This window comes from Notolabrus celidotus, chromosome 10 (genome assembly GCF_009762535.1).
Source record: "Notolabrus celidotus isolate fNotCel1 chromosome 10, fNotCel1.pri, whole genome shotgun sequence".
Taxonomy (NCBI): domain Eukaryota; kingdom Metazoa; phylum Chordata; class Actinopteri; order Labriformes; family Labridae; genus Notolabrus; species Notolabrus celidotus.
Genome location: NC_048281.1, coordinates 34,874,163 through 34,895,927, shown reverse-complemented (window position 1 = coordinate 34,895,927; position 21,765 = coordinate 34,874,163). Strand labels below are relative to the sequence as shown.

General features: G+C 39.7%; 1 long non-coding RNA gene across 1 annotated transcript; it reads left to right on the top strand.

Moving 5' to 3' along the window:
• Positions 1-16,139: 16,139 nt before the first annotated feature.
• Positions 16,140-17,861, top strand: LOC117820180. The gene is made up of 3 exons (XR_004632714.1): positions 16,140-16,174; positions 16,779-16,858; positions 17,471-17,861. It is a non-coding gene; the product is annotated as an uncharacterized LOC117820180 (long non-coding RNA).
• Positions 17,862-21,765: the final 3,904 nt, after the last annotated feature.

Here is a 21,765-nt window from a genome sequence, read left to right as displayed (position 1 = left end):
GGCTGCAGTGCATTCTGGGACATGTAGGACAGCAGCTCTCTGGGATTTGTTTCTACGATTGCATACATTCATCATCAAAACAACCCTCAACATTGACACCACAGACTCTCCCTCACACACATCTGCAAGAATCACTTCACTTCTGTTTGGAAAAGAGAACTTCACATGTCCTAACATCTCACAGTCATCTGTAAGACTCAGAGTAATACTGAAAACCAAATAATGAGACTCCTCTTCTTAATGATAACAGGACAAAAACAACAGAAACACACCGTCAGTGTGTCTGACCCTGTGAACGCTCTCCTCCCACAGACGCCTGTCTGCATGGACTAACAGACAGAGTGAGTAATAGTGTTTTCTCCTCCCTCTCTCCTCTGCGGAGCAACAATCCATTAAAATTGTGTCCATTACACTCCTCCACCTCCGTGTCTTTCAACTCACCTGTCTGGGGACGAATACCGCGGGGCAGAGGAAATTGAGCAAACACCAAAAGAGCCATTTTTCAAGGCGGCATATTCATTTAGAGAGTGCTGCTTGAATGGCACACATGAATACACTCTGGAAATGTAACACAGCAGAGTGAGCATGCAGAGCAGACAGAAAATAGATGCAAAGAGTAACCGCCTGTTTCAGAGCAGTTAATGGTTAGAAGTTCAAACGGCTGACAAATGGAGCTGAGAGCAAGAAGCTGCAGTTCCTTAAGTGACCACTAGAGGCTGTCCCCAAAAAGTGAAGCAAGGTCCCTGCTCATGTTGTTGGGATTCTACTCTGCATAACCACCCATTCACTTTACATTATCACTTACATTACTGTCTAAACCTCAGGGGTTTTTTTTCATTTTAAAATGTTTAAAAATATTAATAAGACAAAGACAATCAAACAAAGGCTCTGACATATAGAATGAAATCAAAATAATTAAAATAATGAAAAAAATATATATAATAATATAATAAAATTAAAATAATAATAAAGGATAAAATGAACTGAGAAATAAAATTATAAAATATATGTTAAGAAAAATTGAAATAGAAAACTTTTAGTTAACAAATTATTTAAGACAATATAACAAATTTATTAAAAATAATCAACATAGAAACATATATATGCACATACATACACATGTATTTGTGTTTATATATTTTCTTAATTTCTATATAAATATAAATTACTTTATATACATATAAAAATTATATTTAAATTATATTGTATATATATTTATTAATTAAATTATATATGCATAAATTATGGAACATATATAATATTATCAATATAAATTAAATTGAATACACTTAAAAAATATATATAAATGATAATATATATAAATTAAATGACATATATATATTTAAATGATATATTAATAATATAATATACGTATTATATTTATACACACAAATGTAAATAAATTAGAAAAATCTTGCCTTTTCAACAAGCTTCATTTTCCTAAACAAATATGGTGACTTCTAGCTTTAGAAACCAACACACTGACATCAAAAATGCAGAAATGGAGGCCTTTTAATGTCGTTAATAAGCCAATCGGTTGCTAAATCCAATATAAATACAATCTATAGTTTAGTTTACTAAACTTAACCCCTGAATGAAGGAATAAGGAGCTCCAGGGAGCAGCTGAACTGCCTCCACTGTTTCTTTATGATGTAAAAAGGGAGAATGTGATGAAGATTATTGAATAAAACAAACCAAAATGAAATATTCTCTCAGCTTCAGGCTCGATCCAGACATTTAGGAGCTTAGAGGTAAAGATTGATGACTGAAAGCAAAGAACAAACCACCTGTGGTTCCTTCAGCCTTCCTCTTCCCACCTGTGCTGTTCTCCGTCTCATCAGACGAGCACTGCTCTGGGCAGGAGAGACTAAATGTTTTCTTGCAGATTTCATGCATCTGCATCCCAAACAAGCTTCCTTAAAGAAGTCAGACATACCGTTTGACATTCATCTCATACCTCCTCCTCCTCCTCCTCCTCCTCCTCCTCCTCCTCCTCCTCCTCCTCCTCCTCCTCGCCCTGTCTCCTCTCTCCTCCCCCTCTTCCTCTCTGCTGCTCACAGTGTCCTGATAAGCACTCTGCAGACAGCCTCCCTGTGCTGCAGACACTGAGAGGGATGAGCTTCCTCTTTCTCTGTCCTGCACTCATTTATTCATGCAGGGAAGAAGCACTGGCTGTCCTTCACTTCCTGTTGGTGTGTCTGAAGATTAAAATGATCAGTGAAGTTAGAGCGCTAAATGTGCATCACTCCTCTCTTCATTTGGAGATGCACTCATCGATTCTTCTGTGGTGTGGTCACTGCAGGTGTCTCGTAAACTCTGCAGACCACCTGGTGATAATCAGGACTTTAACCAACCAATCTTGGACTCAGTGGTTCTTCAATGATTCTGTATTGTTTACTTTTCTGTACAATCTGCACAATAAGGTTCATGCAGGTAAACACAGCTGCTCCTAACAGAATGAATGATCAGGGCTTCATTCAAAAAAACAATGAACAGTCTTTATCAATGAATAAAGAGTCCTTCTCTCTGTCTCCTCAGCCTGAATCCAATCAATACTTGGGTCTGAGTCATCAATGCTCGAGCCCAAGAGTCATGAGTCCTGCAAATCTGGCTTTGTGTCAAACATGAGACTAAGTGTTACGACACTGCCAGACAGACCAGACAAAACCTGAAGTCAGACCAAAGACACTGGATTTATATTCCTTATTTTCAGGGCATTAGAGCAGCTGATTACTGCACAGGAACTCCAGCTAGACTTAATTACACACACACACACACACACACACACACACACACACACACACACACACACACACACACACACACACATATATATATATATATATATATATATACATATATATATATATATATATATATATATATATATATATATATATCTCCTTCATTCCCAGCACTTCTGTATATACTTTATTATTATTTTATTTCATTTCATTTCATTTCATTCTATTCTGTTCTATTATATTTTATTTTAATTTAATGTATTTCATTTTATTTTATTTTATTTCATTCTTTTCTATTCTATTCTATTTAATTTAATTTAGTGTCATTCAATTTAATTTATTTTGATTTTATTTTATTTTGTTTTATTTTATTTCATTCTTTTCTATTCTATTCTATTTAATTTAATTTAGTGTCATTCAATTTAATTTATTTTGATTTTATTTTATTTTGTTTTTATTCAATTTATTTTATTTTATTTTATTTTATTTTATTTTATTTTATTTTATTTATTTCATTTCTTTTCCAGGACTTCTATTCTATTTAATTTAATTTAGTGTCATTTAATTTAATTCATTTTTATTTTATTTTATTTCATTTCATTTTATTTTATTTGAATTTATTTTATTTTATTTTGTTTTTTATTTTTTTATTTTATATCATTCTATTCTATTTCATTTCATTTCATTCTATTTTATTTATATATTATATTCGAATCTCCCTCCCTGGGATAAATAAAGTATTTCTAATTCTGATATCAGCAACGTCAGGTACTTGGCGTGCAGACTCTTGATTTTAGGTGGGACTCTCTCGCAGGCCCCCGTCCCCCTGGCGTGGTTCAGTATTTTCAGATTGGGCATCACGTCAGAGAGGAAAAGACAGAAAGAGAAACAGAGCAGCATTAATGTTTGCATGCTGCCTTTAAATGCCAGCTTGGAGACCTTGAAGTGAAGTGCTAATTCACTGCATCAGCACCACTAGTAACCAAATTATTCATCCCTCCTGTGGGCCGTGACATGCATTGATCCGGCTCATGTTAACCAGCATTGATTCCTGCTCTGTTAATAACATCAAAGGAGCCACTTGTCTGTTCTCTGCTCGACCAGGAGGATTATAATGAGCAGTGTGTGTGTGTGTGTGTGTGTGCTTTTGTTAACCCAGGGGAGAAAACAGACTCCAGGACGCAGAGGAAAATTGACCTGCTGATAACCAGTGACAGACTTCAGGTCGGTGCAGGAATAAGAGTTGTTGATGTCTGTCTGAGATAAACACAGAAGAGAGTCTTTCTTTGCCATGCAGGATGCACAATAACCAGATAAACAAACACAATAAGCACCAAACATAAAACTACAGCTCTGTTTTTCCACTCCAGACTGTAGGGGAGTATAAGAAGAGAGACACTACCCTCTCCTAAATGGATCCTGCAGCAGCAGCAGCAGGATGATGCATTCTGCAGGCAACACTTCCCCCAGAACCTCCTCGCAGGAAGCTTAGTTTACTCTGCTGCTGAAAAAATGGAACACGCTCTGCTTTAGACTCAGCCGGGGGCGAGACTTAATACTCCAAAACCAAAAAACCAGCCGAGGAGATCATAAAAACTACTCCGTCATGATCTGCCTCTGAGATGTGAAGCAAAGAGCTTCATGGTGAGTCACGCATCAGAAACATGGAAGACACCGTGATGTTTAAAGAGGCGCTTTCAGAGCAAATACAGATGTTAGTGAGGCGAGCATGCAGAGGTGATTCCTGTGACATCTCGTTAAATGCAGCCGCATCTGTTTCATGATTCCACAGTGCAGCTGAAATGTGCTTAAAGCTGCACAAAGCAAGCATTACACTGGAGGTGGATTTTTTTTGCTCTGTGTTCCAATTATATTTTATAAGTTTCCCCGTTTCTTCCTTAGATAAGCTCCGTGCTCCGCTCATCCATGCAGGAAAGAAAATCTGAGGATGGTTCAAAGATGCGACTTTGGGATAATCTTAATTGTTAGGATGGTTCTGTGTGCATTGCTTGTTCCTTTAGCCATCTTCATAAGAATGGAGGCTGCAATCTCCCCCTTATGGCCCTGTCCCCGGTGGCACAAATATGAGGTCTATTATGGATCCACCTTCGACTTCTATTTGGGTCCAGTCCTTTTCATCTTTTAATGATTTTTAAAAAGTTGTACATGCTTTTATCACACATCTTGATTATTTCAATGCACCATCCCGTCCTCTTCACCTTCCTTCACTCGCTTCCTCTGCAATTTGGGAATGATTGTACAATTTATTAAGGCATTTTTCAACCGGAGGAACTTTACCCCTGAACTACGTGCATTTCAACCGGTGGACCCAGGGTCTAAATTTAGTTCAGGGGTAGATAATCTCCCCCCTAAAAAGCCCCTGCTAGAGGGTTAGTACTTTTCAAAGGTCCCAGGACTTTCAGGGGGCGGGGCCTGCAATGCTGAACGTGTCTGATTGGTAGATTAACCGCAGTGTTTTTATTCCTCCCTCCGTCCACAATAACATCACACACATCTGTGATTCTCTTGATTTCTCTTTCTTTCATTAGTTTTTATTTGTTCTATCTTTTTTGTATGTGTGTGTACTTTTCAAAAGAAGAAGCTGGGATTCTCCGGGTCAACTTTTTTGCCAAATATTTTTTTTCATTTTGTTTTTGCCAAATTTTTTTTTCAATTTTTTTTCTTCAAAATTTTAATTTAAAAAAAAAATTGAATTTTTTTTTGTCAAAATTTTTTTTGTCAAAATTTTTTTTGTCAAAATTTTTTTTGTCAAAATTTTTTTTGTCAAAATTTTTTTTGTCAAAATTTTTTTTGTCAAAATTTTTTTGTCAAAATTTTTTGGTCAAAATTTTTTTTGTAAAAAATTGTTTTTTCAAAATTTTCTTTTGTCAAATTTTTTTTTTTTCAAAATTTTTTTTTGTCAAAATTTTTTTTTTCAAAAAATGTTTTTGTCAAATTTTTCAAAAATCCATTCACAGTCATTGTCTTTTCCATCTGTGATTCACTTGATTTCTCTTTCTTTCATTAGTTTTTATTTGTTCTATCTTTTTTGTATGTGTGTGTACTTTTCAAAAGAAGAAGCTGTGATTCTCTTGATTTAGCAGCTTGTAACCAAGCGGCAAACTCCGGTCTCAAACGATGAAGCCAATGCGGAAGTGCTATAAACTGCAGTACATCGAGAATCCTCTTGAGGCTGGCTGCAGAAACACCGGAAACCACATAGATATGAATGGGAAAAAGACGATCTTTGCAGCATTAATAAACATGTTTACAGCCTGGTTCAAAAACCGGCTTGGCCCTATGAAGCTCATCTCTCTAATGGCACACACTGTACGGGGGGTGAATTTTTTCTAACGTGACGGTTCAGAAGATATTAGGATTACGAGTTTTGCCCAAATAAGGACATGACTGACGTGACTCCCGGTCGGGAACACACAGCCATTGGCTAAGAGGCTCACACTACGTCACACTCTGCCTGGTTGAGTTCCGCATTACCAATATGGCTGCCGCCGTCGATTTGCTTCAAAACAGCTCTCAGGAACAGATGGGTGACGTCACGGATACTACGTCCATATTTTATACAGTCTATGATTGTAACAGTAGTCTTCTCTCAGCCCACCGTGAATGCGTCTCTCCTCCCGGTGTTCCGCTTTTAAAAGTGACCCTGTAAACTGGAGACCTTCAGCTGAATGTGTCAGTGTTTGTGGAGTTTACACAGCTGTTGAAACACAGAGGGAGTTCCTGGGAATGCAAACTAGTTTAGTTTTTATTAAGATTTCAAAATATCCTCATCAGATATTTAATGATGGTCTAAAGACTTTTATGAGGGATGCATCCGGCTGAGAGTCTCCAGTTAACAGGGTCGCTGTTTAAACCAAAAAACCAGCCGAACTCTGCCACGCCTTTTTGAGTTCAAAAGGATTTCGAAGCCGTGTCTTTTTTTGTCAAAACATTTTTTTGTTAACAATTTTTTTTGTCAAATTTTTTTTTGTCAAAATTGTTTTTGTCAAATTTTTTTTTTGTCAGAATTTTTTTTTGTCAAAATTTTTTTTTGGTCAAAAAAAAATTCTCAAATTTTTTTTGACAAATTTTTTTTTTGTCAAATCTTGTTTTGTCAAAAAAAAAATTGTCAAAATTTTTTTTGTCAATTTTTTTTTGTCAAATTTTTATTTATTTATTATTTTTTTTTTTTTCAAAAAACCATTCACAGTCATTGTTTTTTCCATCTGTGATTCTCTTGATTTCTCTTTCTTTCATTAGTTTTTATTTGTTCTATCTTTTTTGTATGTGTGTGTACTTTTCAAAAGAAGAAGCTGTGATTCTCTTGATTTAGCAGCTTGTAACAGTAGTCTTCTCTCAGCCCACCGTGAATGCGTCTCTCCTCCCGGTGTTCCGCTTTTAAAAGTGACCCTGTAAACTGGAGACCTTCAGCTGAACGTGTCAGTGTTTGTGGAGTTTACACAGCTGTTGAAACACAGAGGGAGTTCCTGGGAATGCAAACTAGTTTAGTTTTTATTAAGATTTCAAAATATCCTCATCAGATATTTAATGATGGTCTAAAGACGTTTATGAGGGATGCGTCCGGCTGAGAGTCTCCAGTATTGGTTGAGAAGGGTTATGGCATCTGCTGTTTCATTGACAACAATAGAAAGCTGTTTTCTTCATGCAAGTAACCCAAACTCTGATCTCATCCTGAAGTTACAAAGTGGATTTGCACATATCTAACCAAACTGCAACATCATGAACCAGTCAGTCTCTGTGTGTGTGAGCGATAAACCTGTCGCTTGTGTCCTCTAAAGATCATACATTTGGAGTGACAGTCTGTCAGCCTGTTTTGCATCTTGGTGTGAGGACTTGTCTGCAATTAGAAGAACATTGGCTCATGCACTTTGCAAAATTAAATCATATAAAGTTATGTTTGAGTTTTGTAAGTACAGAGATGTTTTGGCTGACATGCATAACAATTATAAGTTATTCATTTTTGCATTAGCCTTGAAATTATTCTGTGAATGTAAAAATTGAAAGGGCAAAGCTTTTACAAAAGCCAATCATACTGAGTGAGTCAAGGTTGGTGCTTCATCATAATAACAAGAAGTAACATTAAATCTCAGTCAATGATTTAATGTGAGAAACACAGAGTGCGTCAGTGTCTGGACTCTCTGCAAAGCCTCAGTTTGTTTCATAAAGCTGGGAGGAATAAAACGTCTTCATGTCACCGAGCTGAAGTCGAACAGAAGGAGGAAATAGGAAGCAGCACCGTAGGCGTACAAAGTCTGACAGAATAAAAACTGCAGTGCTTCTGTCATGTCCTCACACAGAGCTCATCTTCCAGATTATCAACTCTCTAAAAACAAGCAGAGGAGGAAGAGATGTGAAGAGAGAGAGAAAAGAGGGTGTCAGCAGAGTTGACTGAGATCGTGTCGCCCTTCAGCGGACTCTGCGGGGAAGCTGATGACTTCACGAGATCAGAGAGACGATGAAGACGCACTCTGATCTTCCTCCTTATCATCATCAAAGCAAACACACACACACACTGCTCTCTTTCTTCTCTCCATCACTCAAACTCTCTGCACTTTATCCAAACACTGCTTCAGAAGTCAAACGCAGTCAGAGTGCCTCCCAAATTACTTCCAGTTACACAACAAGAGTCAGGAATAGAGCTCAGTGCTCACAGCTCCTGTTGCTCCGCATGCTCACCTGTTGATCTCTAAACCGTGGAGATGTCAACATCACCTGTTTGTGGAGAAATGCAACAATGGTAGCTCAACCAATCAGAGCATCCGAAGAGAAGTGACGCTAAATCTGGGGTCATTTTAATATCACAGGTTAAACTAATCAGGGTGGGGCACACAATCACAGAGGAGGGAACACACAGGAAGTAAAACAAAACACTGGGGAGGCACACTAGGAGCAAAAACTACAAAATAAAACAAACAGGTGTAAAATAAGACATGATGCACAAATCCAAAACATGTAAAATAAAACACAAAGTGGGAACAGAGACACAAAAACTGAACAAGGGTGTCCCAATTACAAACTACAGACTTTGTCCACAGGGGGCGCCAAAATCCACACAAACTGGAAGATCCTCACAGCTGCTTTTAATTGACTAATTTATGTTTAATACTAAATAAAGTCTACTTCATCTCATGTCACACATGTCTTACACTTTGGTGTTGTTACAGAACCATACTAGACTGTTTTGCATGCAAGTTGCACATCCCAAATGTGAAAATGAGACATATTTAAACTCTTCTTTTGTAAGATGTAACCAGATTTTGCACCTTAATTATTCCTGATATTGTCATTCAACCTTATGCATGCAAAATTGGTCTAAAAGAGGGACAAGGATTATGCATCTTTTTCATATGCAGTCCTGAAATCTTCAAGAAAATTTCAAAAACTCTGCTTCCAAAAATGTTCAGAGTTGCTCACTCACACGGTTGTCACAGAATGAAGGTATTCCTGATCGAGAAGGGGAAGGTGGGGAGAAGGGAATCTCAGGAAGCAGGACATGAAATCTAAATTGTCATGATCCTCATCATGGCAGCCCTCCCCTCTCCCTCTTTGTGTGTGTGTGTTTTGTCATTTCCCTGTCTGTTACTCCTCCTCCTGTGTCTCTTCCCCTTGTTTGTTTCTTGTGGGTGAATGTGGGCGGGGTTTCCAATCAACAGGCAGCACCAGGTGAAGCCATTCACTAATCAACCCTCTCCTATAAAGCCTCTGGATTTCCTCGTTACTTTAGATCATACTTCAGTTTTCAGTGGTATTCTGAGTCCGTGGCTCCTCAAGCATTTATGTTTTGCTTGTCTTTGTGTGTGTTTAGCTGACGTCCTTGTGTGTTTCAATCTTGCTTCAGAGATTGCCGTGCATGCTTCCCGCTCTCGTGCTGATCACTTCCCTGTCTGCTGCTGAACCTGCCTGCCTTTGCCTGAGCTCCAGTTACCCTCTATGTGAGGAGAACTCCAAATGAAAGACTTGTATTTTCACAATCCATCTTTGAGTTCTGCTTTTGGGTCCAGTCCTGGTGACAATCCATAACATAAATCAGTCTGTGAACAGTGAACACCACAGTGTAATGTTTACAACATGATGGAGGACGAAGCAACAGAGACACTATGATGACAGTTTTTCCATTTATATCAACGCTTTGTGTCAACAGACGAATAAGCAGACATCTTCACGTCTTGAACATGTTTCTCCCAAGCGGCAACCTCCGGTCTCAAAATATGAAGCCCATGCTGAAGTGTTATAAACTGCAATTCATCGAGCGTCCACTAGAGGCTGGCTGCAGAAACACAGGAAACCACATACACACCCATTCAAAGAAGACGATCTTTACAGCAGAAATAAACATGTTCACAACCTGGTTCAAAAAACAGTTTAGGTCTCCTCCTTCAACCTCAGTAGTTTGATTCACCCTTCTACATATTTTCTTTCAAGTTCGCAGAGGTCACGTGACATTAACATCGTCACTCCCTGATTGCATGCTAGCTGAGAATTTCCTTCTACAGTTCCTGCTACATTGTCACATTAGCTTCACAAACTTCTTGCAGAAATCTTGCAGGAGAAACTAGATAAAGTTGGGATGAAATTTTCAGCTGTTGGTGTTCACACGTGCAGCTCACCCTGAACATTTCAGTCAATCTTTTTGAGTTTTGTGCATATGTGAATACTGCTTTATCCATCCTTTATCTTGACCGCTTATCCAGTTTCGGGGACACAGGTGGCTGGAGCCAATCCCATCTGACTTTGGGTGGAAGACAAGGTACACCCTGGACAGGTCGCCAACCTTTCACAAGGCAAACATGGAGAGACAGACAACCATTCACACACACACTCACACCTATTGGCAATTTTTAGAGAGAACAATTAACCTGGAGAGCATGTTTTTGGACTGTGGGAGGAAGCTGGAGAGAACCCACACATGCACGGGGAGAACATGCAAACTCCACACTGAAAGGCACCTGCCCTGCAGGGACTTGAACCAGAAACCTTCTTGCTGTGAGGCAATGGCGCTACCCACCGCACCACTGTGCAGCCCTGGGACAGATCAAGCTCCTGAAATTAAGTGTGTAATTTTCTTGTAAAATGTGGAATTGATTTTTAAGTATTGGTCTTTTGCTTTTGGAAGAAGGAAGGACTCTTCTCTGCTTGCCTTTCTCTCTCATTCCTTTCTCTCCTCACACACTGATTCGTTTTTCTGAGCTAACAATTCGCTCATAACACCGGGAAGGTCATGCAAAGGCCAAATAGAGCTGTTCTCTCTCTTGCAGTTTCCCAATCTTTATGGAATTACATTACTGCCTTTCATGGGTTACCACTTAAATGTCGGAGTATTTTGCTTTAACACAGACCGGTCAGTAAAGTGGTGAGTGCTCTGTAAAAATGTGAAGAAATATGAAGTGTTTCTTGTTCTGTGTCGCAGCAAAGTTTAAAGACAAAGACAAGCAGCCTCTCCTACATCAGATTTGATTTCTGACTGGGGACGGGGGGCTAAGACCATCTGGTGAACACACACACACACAAACACACTCAGTCTGCCCCACCAGCTGAGTCTGGAAGGTGTGTTGGTTAGAGATAAGATTTTCTCTGATGTCCTGATTTCTCTCATTGCTGAGCCAAATTGCCCCCTGCCTGTCACCTCAGACATCTGCACCTCACATGCACACAAACACACCCTCGCATGATCAGCAAGGCCGCACATTTCAGGTGCAGCAGAAGATTTTTATGCTTCACAAGCAAGCCACGTACCCTCTGAGAAAACAATACCTACACGAGCTTCTGTGGGGCTCATTTAATTACATCACATCCCTTTTGTTGGAAAACCATAAATAAAAGAAAAGCTCATCATCTTGGGTTTACTAACTCTGCTTAATTATTCACTCGGCATTAATTAGGCAATCAGCGTGCAATGTATTTAGCTCACTAGAGTCCATAAAATATGAATAGGCAGCACTTGTGTGAATGCTGAGCTCAGGGGTCTACAGAGGCTCTGTGTTGGGCTACATTTTGGGGGCAGTAAACCAGTGCATGGAATAAAAGGGCTCCTTAAAAAGAGAATAAGAAATACATTTCATTCTGAGGCAGGCTGAGAGTGCAACCTGTTATTAAAGGTGCATCATATTCTGCATCCTACAATTTCTGCATTTCCTAGGTTGGAGAAAATGTTACTGAAATGGTGCAAATGCTTATGTGGATGATTTTCCTGCAGATTACTCCTCACTTCAGTCTGTAAGATGAGTAATGCCGTAACACCTTAGTGTACATCAACATCCCTTAAGGCAAAAGTACATTTCATTTTGTGATTTTTTTTTATCTGAAAACACACAAAGTATTGATTTTTATTCCATATTTTCCCATGAGTGGGAATTACTTATGATTAATCCCATTTTTTATTAAAAATGTACTTATGTCTTGATTTGAGGATCAAATGAATGCAATGAAATCTACTTTATGATCTTGACTTTTCGACTTATTGTTCAAATAAACGCTGCTTTGCTGCACCAGTGTGATCTGGAACCATGATTTAGGGATAGGCGGCAGCTTCAATGTGCTTCTTCTGTCAAATACATGTTTTATTCGGAAGGATTTCACTGTCACAACACGGAGGAGTGCATGTGCAAAATATCCAAACAGTATCAATGTGTTGTGCAGTTATTCTTCTACTCACTGTCGTCCAGTGATTTCTGGTTGATGCAGCAGCATTTGCATTTTTCAGGAGTTCCAGTTTGTTTTCTGTTTCTTTGATTTAGTTTCATCCACAGGTCTGTAGCTGCTCACACAGTCACATTCAGTGCACTGTCAGCTATTGTAATGCAGTTGCCCTCTGACATCAGGCTGAGTGGCTGCGCCTGCATGCTTAGCTCGTTATCAAACAGCAAACTTGAAGCTTAAACCAAAAGTGTTGATGTTTAAATTTTGTTTGATAACTAAATGCATGTCACTTTAGAGTTTTCAACAGCACAGTGGTGCCATTATCATCCGTCACTGGTCCGGTGGCAGGCAGACACTCCAGTGGCTTAAAGGTCCTGTGAGGAGTTTTGAACTGACTTAGAAACAGACTGAAAATGATACTGATGCCTCTTTATAACCTTCAATGGCAAACAAGTCCATCAGCAGCAACACTGACACCTTCTCTGTTGTAATTTTTAATGCCTGAAACCGCCCTGGGGGGGTAGGTGTCAGACCAGATGATGGACATCTTGCTTCAGAAACAGCCTTTATTTCTCAGTTTTCAAGGAAAATAATCACACTGCCTGATAAAGTTGACTGTTGAACACAACAAGATGAGGCTTTTGTTGAAAACACTATTTTTGCATGTTTAGGACAAGAGATAAGAGGTATCACTTTGTCCACAAGGGGGGCGCCAAAACCAATACGAAACAAAAGTTCCTCACAGCACCTTTAACTTAGGTTTGCAAATAGCAGATAATAAAAAAAAAGCAAAAAGGCTTTAATTTCAGATTTAATCTGTCAACACTGAAACACCGAAAACCCTACTTATTATAGAACTATATCAATTAGAATAAATGTGTATAAGAAACTAACAAGGCTATATGTGTGAAATAGGTACATGTTTTTTTAATAACCAATAATACATATATACATATATGTGTGTACGATATGCTTATTTTTTACCTCTTTAATTTTAATTGCTAATAACTTTTTAATAATTGTTACTTTATAGGCCCTTGTTTGCTTTATATATTTCTTTTGCACTGTCTACTCTGTTACTGTGACACATGAATTTCCCCGTTGTGGGATGAGTAAAGGACTCTCTTATCTTAATAATCTTAAATATATGTTTTATTTATTTATTTTTATTCACCAAATCTTCATATTTCTGCAGTTACATTCTTTTTTCTTCACAAATAAATTTAAACAAATAAATATTTTATTTGATCACTCCTTATATTCTGAAGAAATGCATTAATTTCAGACCTCAATACATTCTGTTTAAAGCATTAACACTAAATCCCATTGTTAATATTGTAGAAACAAAATTGTGGAAATAAACAACTAAAATATTGTATCCAAGAAGCTAACAAGGCTACTCTGTTTAAATTACTTACATATTTTTGGGGTAAAATAGGTTTTATGTATGTATGTACGTATGCACTTGTCTATGTGCATGTGTATGTATATCCACATATATGTATGTGTATATGTGTGTATGCATATGTGTTCTTATATATGTGTATGTGTACATATGGATATGTTTTATATTTTTTATACTCCATATTTTATACTAGCTCCTTAAAAGAATTCTGCTGGCAATCACCAGGAAGAATCCCAAGCACTCTCTCTGTTCTTGTTTTAAAAATGTTGTATTGTCTGTTTGTCTGTGAAGCCGAAGGCAATTTTCCACATTGTGGACAAATACAAGTTCTAAGTCTAAGTAATGTTAAATATATAATTTATACAAAAAAAATTAACTCAAATATAGCCTTTTATTTTAAGACTTTTTTTTATTTACAGACTTCCTCTTAATATTTCTGCTTTTACATTATTTTTTCTTCACAAATAAATTTAAACAAATCAATATTTTATTTGATCACTCCTTATATTCTGAAGAAATGCATTAATTTCAGACCTCAATACATTCTGTTTAAAGCATTAACACTAAATCCCATTGTTAATATTGTAGAAACAAAATTGTGGAAAAAAACAACTAAAATATTGTATCCAAGAAGCTAACAAGGCTACTCTGTTTAAATTAGGTACATATTTTTGTGGTAATATTTAATATATAATTTATACAAAAAAAATCCTCAAATATAACCTTTTATTTTAAGATTTTTTTTAATTTACAGACTTCCTCTTCATATTTCTGCTTTTACTTTCCTTTTTCTTCACAAATTAAATTGTATTTTATTTGATTTCTCCTCATTATAAAGTGTGATATCATTCAAAGTTAACATTAGAATAAAAACAAACATAAATAAGTTAAAAAGTCTCCATATTTATGGACATTCTTCATTCATACTCCTCACACTTCCGGGTTGAACTCTTCTTCATTCCTCTCCATTGAAGAAGTCGAGAGGAAACTGCGGTTTGGAGGAGCCTCCATGGCGCCGTCACGCCGCCATCTTGGCTCAAAGCCTACAGGCCTCAAACGAGAACCTTGGGTAACATCTTGGCGCCAAAATGGAGGCGAGCGTGACAGTTTCATAACCCCCGTGTGGGCGGAGCCTGCTGGTTTTCTGGAAGCTCCGTGGAGCTGAAGGTCCAGGCAGGCAGACTGAAGACAGCGTCGGGGGGAACAGACCCACGAGAACGGCTGGAGGAGAGTTTCCGAGCCGGGGAGAGGAGCGACTACACGGGGCAGGACTTTAGACCTGCTGTCGGTAACACGGAAGGAGGGAAGGAGGGAGGATTGTGAGTCTGAACCCCTGAAGAAGAGTGTCTGCTCGGGGAGTGAAGGGAGCCCACCTGGACCTGATACCAGAGCCTGATGCACACCGTTCTCTGGGTCTCTGCTGGGGCGTGAGGACACCAGAACCGGAACGAGGATCACACACACACATTTACACACACATTTACACACACACACACATGCACTCACCTACACACACACACACACACACACACACACACACACACACACACACACACACTCAGTAACAGTCTGCAGTCTGAAAGTTGCATTATCCTGTGCCTCACAACGGAATGTAAAATATTTCACTCAGACGTGCCACACATCCTTTAATGCCAACGAGTGAGAAAAGCACAGATAATGACAGAGACGTATGAGTAATTGATACCAACATAAAAGCGAGCAGGGAAATGGAGAAAATGAGAAAACGGCCAAAAAGAGGGAGGATGAGAGCAGCTTTTTTCAGACGGTCTGTGTGTCATTGCTGTCCAAACTGTTCCAGCAGAGTTTCGTTTTTCTGTGCTCTATTTGGTTTTGTGTCCTCTGATGAATTGTCCCTCCGCCAATAAAATCTGCGTTCACTCGGACATTGTCTTCTGTTGTCTTTCACACACTCAGGCCTCCGGTTTGAGTCAATAGAGTCCAGCATTTTCTGTTTATTGTTTTAAGATACCACACACCATGATCTCTCACTTGCTTGATGAGCACAAGTTGGTGCTCGCTCAATTAAAACCACTTCACTGTTTTTCTCTCTCTCTCTCTCTCTCTCTCTCTCTCCTCTCTCTCTCTCTCTCTCTCTCTTTTTAGGTCAGAATCTGGCGATAACTTGGATGTGCTGTCAGGAAAACTGCAGTCGATTCAGGACATTGATGAGCTCACAAAAATGGTAACTATCAAATGGCCAAACACAATGAAATATTATGACACATATGCTTGTACTCAATGCTCTAAAAAGTTGTGTGTTTGCGCACAGCTCCGTGCAGCCAGTGAGTACGAGGAGAGGAAGATGATCCGAGAGCAGCCATCCGACAGGTTCGAGACGAACAGCAAGGTGAGTCCAGCTTTTAGATCAAATGGAGTCAGTTAGTGAAATGAACTTCTTAAATATGAAACAGCTTTGGTGATAGCAGCAAGACTATTTCCTCCATATTCTACTTTACACACCTCTGCTGCAAAATGTATACAAATGTAAATGATTGATGAAGGTGCTAAAACAACAGATTAAAAACACATGGAGCAAACAACATGTTTGATTTTATTTCAGTACATTTAGTAGCTTTAAAAGACCTAATGTGTACATACATAATCCCTGTGTGTGCATGCATAGTTAATGTGTTGGGCGGCCTGTGGTCACCATAGTTGCGTTGCAGATCTACCTATGATGCTGGATCAGATAGTGGATTCCTATCATTCCTTAGCGCTGTCTGGTCTGTGTGAGGCCCCTGTCACTCTGAAACATTGTGATACATCCAGGCTGTACAGCTTCCTCACTTGAAGCTCTGTCAGGACGGCTCAGATCTTATCCTCAGTAACTCCAGCCTGCATCCCATCTGTGTTTGATCTTTTATCTCCTGAAGTTTGACATTAGATGGGAAACTGAGTCGCTTTCTTCTTTCTAACTATTGCACTGATGCTACATTTACATGTGTTTTTAGGGTCTGTGGAGTGTGGTAAAACTCCTGTTCGTTGCTTGGAGTCTGAGAGTCTGGAGCCCCAGAGCACCATGGGAACTGGGGTGAGTACAGCAGTTCATTGGAGTTGAAGGAGAAATGTAACTTTCTAAAGCGATATTACAGAGGTCGACAATGGCAAAGGAGCTCAAAAGATTTTGATTGGAAAGTAAAAGGCTGCAAAGTCAGACACAATGTAAATTCAGAAACAGGAAAAAATCCACAACAACTAAAACCTCTCCAATACACCAAATCAAATCATTTGCCTACAAGTTCTGCACATTTAAGCAGAATATGTGAACAGCCATTACTCCTGAAGTAGTTCTTCTGGGCCATCACACTGTTTGCCCTTGTTGGATCCCATTTGGTATAGACCGGACTTGACAAACCAGAACTGTCTTCTTGAACTGACTCAGTCCTGAACCTTGTTCACGTTAGCTTTCATGTCCAAAAAACTGAACCCAGCACAGACTAATTAGCGTCTGCTGAGCTTGTTTGCATGGCAACAGTAACCGCTGAGGTTTCTCTGCTGCCACAAAGAAGAATGCAGCAAACAAGAGGCATTGTGTCTTGAGTCACACACTGTGTCATGAATGTAGCCACACAGCACACACAAAACACATGCTATGTCTGCCACGAAGCAAAGAATGTGTTTTTGTTTTTACGTCCATATTCAGGTTTGGCCGGGAGTGAGAAGAAAGATGAAGTATACTTTGAGCCCGGTGTTTAGTGAAGGCTGTAAATTGTTTCTGACGGGGGACGTCTCCTCATCACTGTCATTCTGCACACAGCTGTCTGGTCAGCTTTTCACACTCTGACACGGAAGACTTAAAGGGCTGCAAAGGACTTTTAATTGAATCGGTCTCACTTGATTAAAAACTTTGATGCTGTTTGAATCATTAGAAATGCATCACTTCAGATGTCTCTCTCAGCTGACCGGCCCTCTAGTGGATGAAAACAGATGTGCTTCAAGGATTGAACCAAACTTTTATCTCTTATCTCAGCCTATCAGATTGGATTATATGGTTGTTTCAGCTAACATGATGTGAAGACATCAGGCCTAACTGTCTGGGAGACTCTGCCAGGGGGGTAGATGTTATCTTATCTTCTGCGTTTGATCACAGTTTCTGATGAATGCTCTCTTTCTAGTGTTTTAGAACTTTTTCTGTGGAGGAGGAGAAAGTAAATTTTTTACTGGATGCAGTGTCGTGGTTATTGTGGATGCTTAAATCTTTTAACTGATGGAACACCCACAAGTCTGTATCTGCGCTTTGAAGGAAAATACAATCAACTGCTTCATCAGACCTCTGGTGGTTTTGACTTTTCTCTTACCACAGTCATAGAAAGAGGTATGTGGTGTGTGTGTGTGTGTGTGTGTGTGTGTGTGTGTGTGTGTGTGTGTGTGTGTGGTGTGTGTGTGTGTGTGTGCTCGTGTGTGTGGTGTGTGTCCATTGTCCTCCTAAAGGAAGCGATGATAACATGTCCGCGTCACAGGATGCTCTGACATTCAAGCCCGCTTTACCTCACTTCCTGTCAGACAGCTGAGTTGTACATTGGCCGAGTTTGGAGCTACAGGATGTGTGATGGATGAGTTTAGTTGAGGGGTTGGAAGTCTTGATGGGAAAGGGAGGGGATCTAGACAGACAGATGGACACACCGGCAACCCACCAGCTGTGCCACAGCAGTGTTGTCTGTGCTGGGATAGGATTGTGGCCAAAAACAACATCATCCTGCAGCAGCAGCGGGGGGCTCCTTCCACTCACATCACAGCAGCGGATCTCTTTGAGCTGTGTGCAATTGTCTCGTGGCAGATGGAGGTTGGAGATAGGCCTCCACGGCAGCCAAACACACATACACACAGTATTTATATACGAAAGGCAGGTTGAGACAAACACCAGCTGAGATTGAAAAATGGAGGACTTTGGTGTTTAATTCCTGGAGTAATTTAACTGTTTGTTGAAGCAGATTCCAATTCGCAGAAGAAGTTAATACTGGTGGGTTAACATTCAGAGGAAAGTAATGTACATTGGAATGTTTCTCATGCTTATTTAGAGAAATCATACTGTAACAGCTCTAAAAGAAAACTTCATTAAATGTGTCAAAGAAAATGAGAGGGCAACAAGAAAATGATCTCTGTGTTACTTTAGAGCAGATAAATTGACTAAAACTTCAGTGAGGTTCTGTTATAATAAAACATCTTGTCAAGAGCTGAATATCCATTCTGTAGAGAAGAAAAGAGGTCAAAACAAAGACAGTGTGTCAGAAGTTAATGTGTCAACCAGGCAACCCTTTAACCTTAAGTGCAAGTGTGTGTGTGTGTGTGTGTGTGTGTGTGTGTGTGTGTGTGTGTGTGTGTGTGTGTGTGTGTGTGTGTGTGGAGGGGGGGTTAGATCCCTGTGGAGACAGAATGGGAGGGAGGGGAAGTCAAGGGAGTGGCTTGGTTGGTAGTGAGTGTGTGAGTGGTTGTGTGTATGTTGTGAGTGGTGGCGTGCATGTTTGTGTGAGTGTGTGTGACTGTGATGTGGCTGAGGGAGTAGATCAGCAGAGTAGCGGACGTCCTGACTCCAAGAGGGTGACTTCTGAGAGAGAGAGAGAGAGAGAGAGAGAGAGAGGAGAGAGAGAGAGAGAAGAGAGAGGAGAGAGAGAGAGAGAGAGAGAGAGAGAGGAGAGAGAGAGAGAGAGAGAGAGAGAGAAACAGTGAAGAGAGAAGGAGAAGGAGAAGGAGGGAGGCAAGAAGGTAAATGTCACTCTGAAGTTTCTGCTGTCATGTGTCACAGCTCCTCTTTGAATTTCTTCGGGACATACCTGCCTCTCTGATTACCTCTAAGGTTTGTGTGCTTTTGCTTCATTTGCTTTTATTTGAGTTGAAAGTTTCACTCTGAGGATGTGGATGACGGATGAGACTTTTGAAAAACGTTAATTTAATTTAAACTAATAACTTCTTTTGGATTCTGAATCAAATTAGAGGCAACACTTGGGTATTTAAAGATGTTAAATACATTTTGTTTGGTTTAACCGTTTCTCCTCTCTGTGATACAAGTCTAAGTGTGTCGAGGAGTTCAGGTAGGCTGTTTGGTTGTGAGGTATTGTCTGCTCTCTAAACTCATCACATGCAAGACGACAACTGAAGATGGAGTAACTTAGTTTCTTAAAATAGGCCGTATATGTTTGTAACAAAAGGCTGACTGAGTTGAGAGAGCATGCTGAAGAAAAAAAAAGCTTAGATTGGCACGTGATCATGAGCAGTAAGTTAAAAAAATGGAAATACAGCTCATAGTTTTTGCGGGTTCCCTCACTCCAGACTGTGTGTGTGTTGTGCATGTGAGTGAGATGATTACTACTTCATCCAGCTCCTGTATTTCAGCGTCTGGAGGTGGGCCGAGTGTGTGGTTCCTCAGGCTGCAGTAATGGAAAAAGAGCCGTCAGGTTTCTCCTCTCGTCCACGTGGAGACTTGATAGACCCTTAAATGATCCGACGTTAGTTTACCAGTGTGTTGATGGGTTAAAACTGAAGCATTAAGAGTGGGAGCGTGTGTCATCTGTGGTGGAGCTGAGCTGTTTGTCTGAGCAGAAGTGTGTGCTCAGCATTGTTGTTATTTTTTGGAGTTGAGGGTTTTGGTGGAATCCAGATGGCCCACGCCTTGCTGTGGTCACAGCTGAGGACAGTTGTTTTTGTGTTTACCGGGTTGAACTTTCACAATTATAGTCCACACACACACACACATACATACACGGAGCTCCTGAGGCCATATGAGTGGGACGGTGTAGCGTCGTCGGTTCCACTCTGACAGGTCTTGACTGTTTGGGGAAGCCGCTAATGACACGGAGCAGAGTGGCTGGCTGCTGGTCCTGCAGCTCTGCTTCACGTCTCCAGTTCCACTTTATCTTCCCTTTTTTCCCTCCTCCTGCCTCAGTGTCTGTGAGAAATACGTTCCTTGTGGTTTAGTGGGAGCTGTGAAATGACGGCTGTCTGTCTGACTCCTCTACAGAGAGGAGGGGCGGTGAGAAGAGGCTTGTTCTCTCTAATTGTGTTTACAGCTCAAACACATTATCCCCCCCTGTGACTCTTTGATTGAGAGACTCCACTCAGAAATTCAGCCTTTTGTGTGACCTCTTCATTATTACTGTCAATCCTTCATTCTTTTGTGTTGTTGTTGCAGTGGACTGTTTGTGTCCTCTAAGCTCATCAGACTCTGTAATGACTCATTTAATGAGCGTTCACTAAATTTCTGCTCTGCAGTGTGCGTCCCAGGGTGCGTGAGCATCATTAACAATTTTGTGAAAAGCTGATGAGACTTTTTTTTTTAGTGCTTCACTTCCTTTGCTGCTACTTAAGTCCATATGGGGGGAAAGTGGAGGGTTTGAAAAGAATGACATTTTACACGTACTTTTTATCGATGGTGGAGTCTGTCATCTCTCAATCAGAAGGTCGGGGGTTCCATTCTAGGTCTCGCTGTCTCGTGTCCTTCAGCAAGACCCCAATAACCCCATACTGCCCCTCGTGGCTGTACCAGCATGTGTGAATGGGTTTGATTAAGTTATTCTCAGTCGCTTTGGTACATTTCTCGAATCATCCTGAATTTGCAAACAGTAAGTGCATTTCTTAAAACAATTCGTACAAATAGCAAAACACCATGGATTACCTGCAGAGGTCAGTATCTTGCTTGAAATCTAGTTCATCTCTCAAAAGTAAATATCTCGTCAACTTGAAAAGTCTGCTAAAGGACACTCAACTCTGCAACCACTGATTTGATACTTTAACTTGATATACAGTACTGTTTGTTTGTTTGATTGTTTGTTTGATTGTTTCATTGTTTGTTTGATTGTTTGTGTGTGTGTATGTGTGTGTGTGTGTGTGGTGTGTGTGTAGTGTGGTGTGTGTAGTGTGTGTGTGTGTGTGTGGGTGGTGTGTGTGTGTTTGGGTGTTTTGTGTGTGTGCAAGCGAGCGTTTTTACAATGTGATGTTTTAATT